General features: G+C 43.0%; 1 protein-coding gene across 1 annotated transcript in view; it reads right to left on the bottom strand.

The window, feature by feature from the left end:
- Positions 1–11631, bottom strand: part of Stag1 (STAG1 cohesin complex component) — a 327633-nt gene extending 316002 nt beyond the window's left edge. The window contains exon 1 of the mRNA XM_057766709.1: positions 11440–11631. The gene's annotated coding sequence lies outside the window, so the exon portion shown is untranslated. The remainder of the gene's footprint in view (positions 1–11439) is intronic.
- Between the last annotated feature and the right edge of the window lie 849 nt (positions 11632–12480).

Below are 12480 nucleotides of genomic sequence, written 5' to 3'. Positions count from 1 at the left end.
TTGTGTAATACCATGATCACAAGAGAAATTAAATATAATTATCAATATATTACAAAGACAAACTTGTGCTACTGAATATACTTATGTGACATGATGAACATTAAGATCTAGAGGTAGATCTAACAGATGGCCTAACAATGTGTTTTTTGTTTTTTTTTTTCCAAGACAAAGTTTCAAAAGTTGATTTCAAACTCCTGGCTTCAAGTGCTCTTTCTGCTCAGCCTTCCAAGCAACTGGGGCTACAGATATTTGACAACACACTCAATTAGCCCACTTGTAAAATACTGATTAAGAAAAATTGTGCCTATAATGTAATGTAAAACTCTCTTACTGGTGACAAAATAACAGATATTGTTAATAAAATTGATTTGCTAATAAAAATTAAAGAATATGCTCAATTTCAGTTCAAAGCTAGTGAAAATAAAAACTGAGTTTCCCCCCAGACAAGTCCATCAGCATCATCAGTATGTTGCTGTTGCTGCTGTTTTAGTTGCTTAAGAAGTTAGGCTTCAGAGTCACAAAGCTGAATGCAAATTTTCTGTCCCCTATTCAGGAAAGTACTTGGCCCATCTCCGCTCCTGTGAAACAGGAATAAAACCTTCGCAGACTCGCTGCCATTCACTTTAATATACCTTATCTAGTATTTGACATTTCCTCAATAAATTATCTATAACCAAGTCTCAATCAAGTACCTCACTGTGCACCAGAAATCCAGAAATCTGGGTTCAATTAATCTGGCTGGGGTACATCTCCAACAAGTGGCACAGTTTAGGCCTCAAATGATTCTTTTTTGGAAAGGAAAAGTGAGGAACTGCAGAGGATTTAACTCATGGTCTTGTGTGATTCACATGTGCAAGCACTGCCTTAAGGACAAAGTTCAAAATCTTTAGCTTGGCACACTAGGCCCTCGAGTCACTGCTTACAGGTTTATATTTTAGTTCCCTTGGCATTTGGGATGTCTTTTTTGATTTGTCAGTAATTTAGTCCTCGGGTCTACGGAATGAACCCACTACCTTGCAATGTACCACGTCAGGCAGCTCACAACCACCGATTAACTCCAGTTCCAGAGGCTTTGACATCTCTGGCCTTCTTGGGCACCTGCACTCACCTGTGCACACACACACAGTTAAATCTTTTAATGAAAAAAACCTGTATTTCTTCTATACATTTTTTTCAGTTACGTGAGACCACAAGTTAGTCTAATAAACAGTTGGGAAAGATAGAGAACAATATCACAATTAGGTCTCTGAAAACTAAAGACACCCAAAAAGTTCCATTATATAATTTAGAATTTATGATTATTTCTAAGGGATTCAATAAATTAGAAATAAACTGATGCCCAAATTAATGACTCAAAGACATACGGCTAGCCAGGGGTAGAGAGAGATGTAGTTAAAAAAACTTGTCAAGCTAGAATGAAGATCAGCGATGGGCACTGATGCAAAAGATCCTGTCTTCAATGCCCAAATTAAAAAAAAATAGTAAGTTTTTTTTTCTTTTTAAATCAGACCTTGGCTTCTGCACTATTCTACACTAAACTGCCTATATATTTATTAAAATAGTGTTTTTATTTTTATAAAAATATCTTAAATAGTAACCTAAAATGAAGGTTACTGTATTTGTTTTCTGTATCCATTTTTACAGAAGGGAAAAACAGCCAGATATCATGTTTGATCTACAAACTTCATCTTAGAGGAAATTTACAGAATGTATTTAACTTTTGGCAAAGAGTCACTCCTTTACAGAATTATGCATACAAAGCCAAATATTCATAAATAATCTTGAAAAAATTAAAAGTATCAATCATTTAATATAAATATATAACCATTACCATGTAGCTAGGAATGGTAGTGCACACTGTGATCCCAACACCTGGCAGACTAAGGCAGTAGTATTAAATTCAAAGCCAGCTTGATCTACATATGAAGTTCTGGGCTAGCCAAAGTTACGAGTAGACAGTCTCAAAACCCAGGCAACAAGGAACATGTCAATGTCTTGCCTTGATGCTGTATCTCTCTAAAGAAAAAGAACTCCAGTTTCTAAAATGTTTAATTCTAAGCAGGAAACAGTAGTTATTGCCTTCATCTTTCCATTAGTTCATCCTCTGATCATACACATTAGTTTTAATGATGCATCTCCACATGGTAAGCTAAAATTATTTGATTTTTTTCAGAAAACTAACCTTACCATTTTATCTAGAGTTTCATTTCATTCACTTTTTTAAGTTCTTTGGATCTTCATACAATACAGTATAGTCTGGTGGTCAAAAGACTTTTAAACTCCAGAGCATAGAATACTACAAAGGTTTTTGTTGTGTTTTTTCCAGTTAAAAGTTTCTCTATGTAGCCCTGACTGTCCTGGAACTCACTCTATAGACCTGGCTGGCCTCGAACTCACAGAGATCCGCCTGCCTCTTCTCCTGAGTGCTGGGATTAAATGCTTGTGCCACCAAGAATACCTGCTTTAATTTCACAGGAATTTTTTGCAGTTTCTATTTTCCTTAAAAATCTAAGTGAATGAATCTGTCCAAGTATATAGCAAGAAAGGGATGAAGTTTAAATTTGACACAGTGACTGTAGTCCCAGAAATTCTTCAACAGTGGCTTTCAAGGCCACATCATATTACAATGTTTCCTTGAACTGTGACCACGAGGTTATTTTGTTTAGTCAGAGTTGTCCTCTGCACCCTGCCCCCATTTGTGGAAAAAGGTTATACCTATGAATGCAGCCACTTAAACAGCTCATGAGAAACATTTGCCTCTCTAATTTGGATTATTAGAATAAAACAGGGTTCAGTTTCCCTTCTTGAAATATGCATCTCCTCTACTGTCATGTGCAAACTGGGAGTTCAAAAATCTAAAGAAAACACTGATTTCTCTGGCTGTTAATGCATTCTTTATCTCTATCTAGAAAGTCTCTAGGCTTCTACCAGCAGCCTAATTTAAAGTCTTTTAAGTAAGGTAAAATCTCAAATGCTTCATTCCTTTTTGACAGATATTGGCACATAATCAACTTTATTTTAAAAAAATAAGGCCTCTTCTAGTCCAGACTGACCTTAAACTTCTGACCCTTCCTGCCTCTACCTCCCCAGTGCTGAGATTACAGCACTACCACACCTGTTTATGTACTACTGAGGCTTAATCTCAGGACTTCTTCTATGCTAGACAGATACTCAATGAACATCCTCATCCCTCAACCTTACTATCATTAAAAATTTCCACTTTCAATGTCAAGATGGGCAAAGAATAAAATAAAACTGGAGAAACAGACAATTACATAATCAGTCAAATATTTCAACATTTTTCTCAGAATTTGATAAAAAAAAAAAATCTTCCCTTCCCTCTCCCAGAAAAAAAAAAAAAAAAAAGAATCAGCAAAGACAAGGAAGTTTTTTCAAAATGTTAACAAAACCAGATATGGTTGTACATACCTGCTGTGGAATAACCCTCGTGTACCCTGTAAAGATTTGCTGTGGTGGTATTTGCTTATGTTTTAACAAATAAAGCTTGCCTGAAGATCAGAGTGCAAAGCTAAATTACTAGAGGCTAGGTAGTGGTGGCACACACTTTAATCCCAGCACTAGAGAGACAGAGGCAGAAGAATTTCTATGAGCTCAAGGCCACCCTGGGCTACACTAGATTGAATCTGTCTAAAAGAGAAATAGAGCTCACACAAAGGTGATTCCAGCACTTGGGATCTCATGTCTTTAATCCCAGCACTAGGGAGGTGGAGACAGGAGTGATATGGCTGGGCAGAGAGAGGAACATAAAGAGGGAGGAGATAGCAGAGTGGTGCAGTCTGAGGTTTCCTGGAGACAGATGCAGTCAGGAGATGCAGTCTAAAGACAGGATCGCCCCTTCAGTCTGAGCACTGGTAGAGGTAAAAGAACTCTCTAATGGCTGGTCGCTCTACTTCTCTGATCTTCAGCATTAACCCCTGTATCTGACTCTGGATTTTTATTATTAATACCAATTAGAATTCATGTTACAATTTGTCACTTGAATTGGTTTAATAAAATGCTAATTGGCCAGTAGCCAGGCAAGAAGTATAGGTAGGGCAACCAAACTAAGGATCATGAGAAGGGCGGAGTCAGGAGTCGCCAGCCAGCAGCAGGAGCAGGAGATGAACATGCCATGCTAATAATGGTAATGCCACATGGCAAAGCATAAATAGAAATACAGGTTAATGTAAGTGTAAGAGTTAGCTAGTAACAAGCCTAGCATCTATAAGTAATATTAAGCCCCTGAGAATTATTTGGGAATCAGTTGCCAAGTATTTGGGAACTGGCATGGGGTAGAGAAATGTCTGTTTACACACACTTGTAATCACAGCACTTGAAAGAGAGAGGAGAATCAGGTCAGCCTCCTCTAAAAACCAAAGAACCATTTGATCATTTCTAAAATAAAGTATCCAACACTCATAAATTGCATGCTTTTTCCCAACTGTGAGAGATACATTAACCAAGATAAGGTCTTAACAAACTCAAAAAACTTAAAATTCAAATATATAAAAAACTCTGATCTCAAAGTCGAGTTAAGTTAAAAAAAAATCAGGGACAATAAGACATCTAATGTAATCCTAAATATTAAAAATTGAATATACTTTCAGATAAGCCACAGGTAAAAGAAATCAATGCAAATCAGTAAACTATTTTGAACTGAATAATGGAACAATACTCAAATTTATGGAATATAGCAGTGCATAGAGGAGTATCAATAGCTTTAAATAGTTTTTATTGGAAAGCAAGAAAATATAGACTGGATAAGATGGCTATTGTCTATAATCCAACACTCAAAAGGCTAAAACAGGAGGATTACAATGAGTTCAAGCCCAATCTAGACTACACAATGAGAGTCTATCTCAAAAAAGAAAATGAAAAGAATAAACAAAAGGGAAATCTCTAAAATCTATGGCCTAACACTACACACAAGAAATGGGAAGAGCCGGGCGGTGGTGGCGCACGCCTTTAATCCCAGCACTTGGGAGGCAGAGGCAGGTGGATCTCTGTGAGTTCGAGACCAGCCTGGTCTACAAGAGCTAGTTCCAGGACAGGCTCCAAAACCACAGAGAAACCCTGTCTCGAAAAACTTAAAAAAAAAAAAAAAAAAAAAAAAAAAAAGAAAAAGAAATGGGAAGAGCTGGACGGTGGTAGCTCATGCCTTTATTCCCAGCACACTCAAGAGGCAGAGGCAAGCAGATCTGAGTTTGAGGCCAGCCTGGTCTACAAGAGTGAGCTCCAGGGCAGTCAGGGCTAAAGAGAAACCCTTTCAATTTAATAATAATAATAATAATAATAATAATAATAATAATAATAATAATAATGGAAGGAAGGATGGTAAAGAATAGAAATTAACTGCCCTAACTGTGATTAAAAGCTACTTAGAGGGCCGGTCAGTGGTAGCGCACTCCTTTAATCCCAGCACTTGGGAGGCAGAAGCAGGCAGATCTCTGTGAGTTCAAGTCTAGCCTGGTCTACAAGAGCTAGTTCAAGGACAGGCACCAAAGCTACAGAGAAAAGGCAAGGCAGAAGGAAAGACAAGAACTTGAAGCAGAAATCCAACAATACAGCTATGCTTGTTCCCCATAGCTTGTTTAATTTGCTTTCTAATACAACCCAGGACCACCTGATCAGAGATAGCCCCACCCATGGGGGGTGAGGCACTCCCACATCAATTACAAGAATGCCAGCAGGTCCCATCAGATAGAGGCAATTCCTCAACTAAAGTTTCTTCTTCCCAGATGATAAGTCTGTATCGAATTCACAAAAAATAAGCTGAATGCCAATAAAAAACAATTTTAAAAAACATTTTATAATGTTTTAAGAAACTAAAGAAAAGACACTACAGATCCACTGAAGGTAGAAGGAAAACAAAGGAAACAGGCTTATGATGGCAAATTAAATCAACAAATTTTAAACTTCAGTTTAACAAAGTTAACACAAAAATGAAATAAAAAAATTTGAACAGCACTAAAGTTGAATTTGAACTTACTACCACATATCTTTCCACAACTAAGTGTGGTTCTATACTCCAGTATTCAGAATGCTGAGATGTGATGATTCCAAGTTTGATACTAGTCTGAGCTATACAATGAGTTAAAGGCCAGTGTGACCTACAGAATAAGAGCCTGTCTTAAAACAAATAAATTACTTTACACAAAGAAAATTTCATACAAGGAAGTGTTCTTTAAAAAAAGAATTAGTCTGGGCAGTGGTGGAACATGCCTATAATCAGTACTTGGGAAGCAGAGGCAGATGGAGCTCTGTGAGTTCAAGGCCAGCCTGGACTACAGAATGAGTTCCAGGACAACCAAAGCTACACAAAGAAACCCTGTCTTGAAAAACGAAAATAAAATAACAATAATAATAATAACGGATTAGTGCCTTGCACATACATGCAGGCAAACACCAAATGACATAAAATAAAAATGAATTAAAAAAAACTCACAAAATGACTATTAGCAATTTAAACTCCAGCCAAAAGTGTTAATTAATGCCTATAACACCAGCACACAGAAGGCTGAGGCACGGCAATCATGGGTTTTTAGGTCAGTTTCAATACAGAGTTTATAGGCATCCTGAGCTACATAGTAAGACCCTGGCTCAAGAAGAATTTTTTAAAAGAGATTTACTTAATTTTCTGTAGGTGTTCTGCTTGTGTGTATATCAGGGTATATATATACCACATGTACACAGTGCCCATTAGAAGACAGAAAAGGGAAGCATATCCCCTAGAACTGAAGTTACAGACAGGTTTGAGATGCCATATAGGTGCTGGGAATCCAACCTGGGTCCTCTGGAAAAGTAACCAGTGCTCTTAATTGCTGAGCCATCTCTCCAGTCCCCAAGAAGAGTTTTTCCATTGGCATACGGCATTATCAGAATTTCAATGTTTTTTCAGTTTGATGGAGTAAATTGGTTTCTTATAGCTGTACTTTGCACTTTCTTGATTACAATTCAACAAAGGCTACTGTGAGTCATATCATTTTGTTAGGTTTTGTAACTAGCATTCTCAATAAAAAGTGGAAAAAACTGTTCTTCACAAAGGTTAAATATTATTTCATGAAGGATCTGCTATTTTGATTATATGTATTACATGTATGTTTGTACTAAGTTAAAATGTAAAATGCTTTTTAACTGCTAGCATCTAGCAAGATAAAAGGTATTACGATATGTATTTAATTATAGCAAAACTCCATAGAAACAGTTGGGCAACTCACTGGCTCATCATTTCCACCCACAGCACAAAAGAATGTACTCTATAAAGTAGGCAGGACTTCCCCAGCATTGAATGAAAAAATAAAAGACCCAACTTAGCAGCAGATCTACATGGTGGCAAATGTCTGTAATACCAGCACTCAGAAAGATTCAGATTGAAATTTTTAGCCCAGCCTAGGCTAAATAACCATGTCCCAGGCCAACCTGGGAAAACTCAGCATGACTCCATCTCAAGACAGAAAAAAAAAAAAAATTTAAAGAGGGAAAAGATCAGCGAGATTGCTCACAAGTAAAGATGCTTGCCGCCAGGCCTGATGACCTAAGTTCAATGCCCAGGTCCCACATGAAAGAAGGGACTAAATCTCCAAAGTTGTCCTCTTACTTCCACATGCATAACGTGGAACACATACACCTACACGCATATAAAATTTAAAAAACTTAAATTTTTGAAAAAAATCACATGTAAAAGGGAGGCAGGGATTTGAGATTTTCTTTAAACACTGATATGGAGAAATATTGAAAAGAGTTCAAGGGCAACCAAGATGGCTCAGCAGGTAAAGGAACTTGCTACCAACCCTGATAATCTGAGTTCAATCCCAGGAAACCCTATGGTGGAAGAAGTGAATGGACTCTCATGTTATCTGATCTCTAAGTACATACCTGGCATGCATACAAACTCATACGGAGGGAGGGAGAGAGAGAGAGAGAGAGTTAGGAAAAAATTACAGAATCCAAAGAAAACTTGAGGGAAGCACTTAGGGGTGATCCAGCTCAACTGGGATCCTGTACTGTAACTACCAAATAACAGAAAACTCAGCCCTTACTTAGTAGTAGTAAGAGATAAAACCCTACTTACTACATTAAGAATCATCGCACTCTATGGTTTACATATGAAAATTCTATTTTTGGTTCACAATGAAACCCTGTGCCCCAAAAGGAGTGAGGGTGGGCAGGGGCAGCAAAACTCAGCAGATAAAAGAATTTTCTGACAACCCTCAAAATCTGACTTTGGTCCCCAGATCCCACATGGTAGAGACGACCAAAATCCCATAGGTTATCCACTGACTTCAGCAACACATGCCCACCCACGCACTGACAAAATTTTAAAAATATGGTAGTAGGGGAATGGCTATAATCCCAACACTGAGTGATACAGGTAGGAGAATCAGGAGTTCAAGGCCAACCTGGGTTACACTAGCACCCTGTCTTATTCAAAAATAAATAAAAGTACAGACAGAAAATGTAGCTATTCTGACATATAACATAGATGCTGGGTTCATACCTAGTAGTGCAAAGAAAGATAAAAATGACAAAGGATTTGGACTGCTCTTCAGTATCAAGAGGGAGGGGGAATGGACTGGGGGGAGGAGAAGAGGAGTGGGGATAGGGGGAGGGGAGCGGGGGGAGGGGGCAATGTGTGGGAGGAGGGGGAGGGAAATGGGAAACGGGGAGCAGTTGGAAATTTTAATTAAAAAAGAATAAAAAAAAAGAGAAAAAAATGACAAAGGAGGGGGGAAACGCAGGGGAAAGAGAGGAAAGGGGGAGGAAAGGGAGATTACTGTTTTAGTTGTGTCCTTTTCTTATGTCCAGATTCTAAAGAGTAAAAATGTGAAGATACTTCTCTCCCCATCAACAGTAAATAAATGAGTTATCACACTATCTTTTTCTTGAAAGTGGGAGAGATCCTGTAAATACACCAGGCTAGCACTCCTGTGATTACACTACAGGGGGAAGATATTTTTGTCTATGTAATTAATGTCCCTATAGTTAACTGAATTCACATAAAAGATTATCTGGGTGGGCCTGAACTCATCAGGCTAATTTTTGAAAGAGGTCATAAAATCTACAGAAATTAGAGACAAAAGTCAGAGAGATTGATTCCTGTAGTAGTCATTTTGTGAACTGCTGTTACTAAGACTGTGTGTGTGTGTGTATATGTGTAGGAATATATGTATATATATATGTATGTGTGTATAATAACATAAAAGATTACAGAATCTGACCAACAGCTAACAAGGATGTATTGAATCTTACAGTACTGAGATTATTAAGATATATCCATCTAGAAATAAAGCAAGGAAAAGAGGAGGTAACCATAAACTGCTTAAGTTTTAGCTAAAAGGGGCTTTTTCAGTTTGCAAAAGAACCACTGTATTATCCCAACTTCAGAAATGAGGATGGTAAAAAAGGCTGAAATAGTTAAAATAATAATAATACTACCTAGATCACAAACCTAGGGGATGTCTCAAGAAACTTCAGTTCAAACTGCAACACAGCTTTCTTAAGTTTTTAAAAGAGCCTTTCAAAGCTAACTGTGGGTGGAATGCCAGCATTTGAAAGTCTGAGGCAGAAGAACGGCTATAAACTCAAGGCCATCCTGAGCTACATACCAAGATCCTTTCCGAAAAAGCAAGAGATAGTAGTTGGCTGGCCTGGCTGGCACCTACCTGTAATCTCATAGCTCCATACGCTGAAGAAAGATCTGCCCTAAATTAAAGGCCAATTAGGACTGTATAGTGAATAGATGGCCAGCCTAGGCTACACAGCAAGATCCTATGGGAGGGTGGGTGGGATGGCCATACTACAGTAACTGTATTAATCTCTTCAAAAAAAAAAAAAAAGGCAACACTACACCTCTACTTGTTTAAGACAGTATCTCAGAAGATGTCCATGCTAGATTCAACTTGTGATCCCCTGCCTGTCTCCAGAGTAACCAGAATTACAGGCACAGACCACCAGATAGAACCCCAAGGTACCATATTAAAACGCAAAGAACAAACTAGCAAAACACCTGTGGGTTTTTTTATAAGTTTATTGGTGTGTGTGTGGGGGGAATGTGTTACATTCCCCATAATGAAAAACAATGAAATAACATTAACATTACTGGTTCATTCAGTATTACTTGACCAAATTTTAAGCCTCGACTCATATACATTATGAGACCACCGTTTTTATTCTCACTGTTCTGTACATTTGCATGAGCTTCACCATCAGAATTTGCAATTTTTATTTAAAAAAAATACACAGGGAAATCTAAAGGTAAAGTTACAGTCTCCATTAAGTTACAAATCATACAACTTTATGCGGATTTAGGTACTTTCCCAAACACGACTTTTGCTGAGATGTAAAATAGAGTCGTTTCTAAGCACAACCAGGAAAGAACACACATACCCCCTCATCTCAACACCAACTTCAACAGCGGATAATTCACTACCACAAACTGCAATGTTTGGGGTCTACTCGGCTCCAAAACCAATCCCAGGACCTAACTCTCCCAGGGCCCAACTGCCTGCAATGTAGAATCAGTAACAATTCGAACGTAGGCAGAAGCGGGTGACGTGACAACCCGAGAGCCAGGAAAGGTGGTGGTCCCTACGGCACCCAGTTCAGACCCCTCCAAGTGGGGCTCAGGGCGAACTCCAAACACTCGGGTTTCCCGGTTCTCCACCCCGCCACCCCACTTCCAGAGAGGAGGAAAAACAACTTTTATTGGCCTCCTCTTCCGGGGGGATCGGGAAACTAACGGGGCAGTGCTCGGGCCTGGACACGTTTGACCCGGAGGCCCCCAGTCCGGAGCTGCGACGGCGGATAGCGGGAAACCCGGGCTGCGACGCCCCGTCCGCCCGGGTCGCCGGCCCACTGCCCCACCCCAGCCAGCAGAGGCCTGGGCCAGCAGTCAAGCTGAGCGACCCCCAGGACCCTCGGCGGAGACGAGCTCGTTGTCATGTGACGCCGCCGCCGCCGCCGAAACACCGCAGAAACGCAGGGCGGCGGAAGGCGTTCGCGCCAGCCCGCCTCGGCTGGCCGCGGCGCGGGCGAGTCCCGAGAGCCCGGGCGGGGAGGGGGGAGGAGGGCGGGCTTGGCGGCGGGCCCGAGCGCGCCACAAAGGCTTCCGCGCCACCGCTCCGGAGAGCCCAGACGGGCGGGGGCACCGTTTTCGCGGCCCGCGGGAGGGGTGGAGAGAGCGGAGTGCCCGCCGCGCCCACAGCAGGTCCCGGGCGCTCGGCCGCCCCGCAGTCGCCGCGCGGCGCACAGGCCCGCGCGGGCCTCCCTCCCCCGCGCGGGGCCCGCGCCGGCCTGCCCGCTCGCCCGCCCGCTCGCCGCTCGCGCTCTCAGGCTCTCTCGCCCGGCCTCCATCTTGGATCGGCGCTTCCAGCCCCCGCGCCGCTGCCGCCGCATTCCCCCTCTTTCCCGCCCCCCGCCGCCGCCGCCGCTCGCGCTCACCTCAGCTGCCCATCCGGGCGCTGTCGGCCGTCGACCTAGTTTCCCCCCAAAAGTCTCCGGTGTGTTATTCCCGATGTGGGGGGGTTGTTACGGGGTGGTCGCCGGGGGTTCGGGAGCGGGGGCCGCGCCTTCAACGGAGCTGCAATCCTAACCCGCCATCTGGTGGCATTTTCCACACGCCAATGGCGCCGCTGCAGACTTGGGTCCCGACCGCCCTCTGCTGGCCGCGGGGCTCACTGCCTTGCTGACAGGTCGGGTCTGCCCGGAAAGGGGAGGGAGTAGAGGCGCGAGCGAGGCGGGGGCCCTCGGCCGGGGCCGCGCGCTAACGCGGCTTTGCCTCCGGGCTGCGCGCACGCGCACCAGCGGGGCGGGAAACGTGGCCTCTGCGTGGCGGCCCCGCCCCCGCTCAAAGCCCGACCCGGGCTGTGCCGATGGCGAGGCGCCCAAGCCTCGGGATGAGGGCGCTGTGGACAGCTCGTGGGCCGCCCGAGGCGAGCGGAAGGACGGGCTCCGTGGCGCCTGCGCGACCCGCTCTGCTGGGTTGCGGCCCGCCATTTTCAGAGCCGCTCGGAGACCCGGGGAGGAGTCCGCCCCCAGCTCCTCCGCCGAGGCCGCTCCCACCCCCGGGCTGCCAGCCGCCCACACCCGCCGTTCCCCGGGCGTGCTGTGCCAAGCGAGCGCCGCTCCCTCCCTCCGCGCTTAGCCGGGGCCTCCGACCCAGCGTCGTATTCGCGCTTTATTATTTTGATGAGGTGCCTTCCCTGAACGGGGGTGAAAAGGTGTCGAGGGCTGGGACGGCCCCTGGCGCGGAGCTGCACGGAACACTGGCCGCTCCACGCCGATTGGCGTCGTCCTGCCTCTGTAAATTAGATTCTCGCCGAGGTGCAGCCTTTGCATAAGGCGGCAGCATAGGCTAGTGAGTGAGATCGGTGGAGCTACACAGCGAACATAGAGACGCTGCTAGGAATTAGTCTCCTCCCACAGCCTAGGACTACTTTCTGTGGTGCTCAAATGGACGTGCGAATGAATCCCAGCCGAAAG

The sequence above is a fragment of the Chionomys nivalis genome, chromosome 4 (genome assembly GCF_950005125.1).
Source record: "Chionomys nivalis chromosome 4, mChiNiv1.1, whole genome shotgun sequence".
NCBI classification, from domain to species: domain Eukaryota; kingdom Metazoa; phylum Chordata; class Mammalia; order Rodentia; family Cricetidae; genus Chionomys; species Chionomys nivalis.
This window is presented reverse-complemented; position numbering and strand designations above follow the sequence as displayed.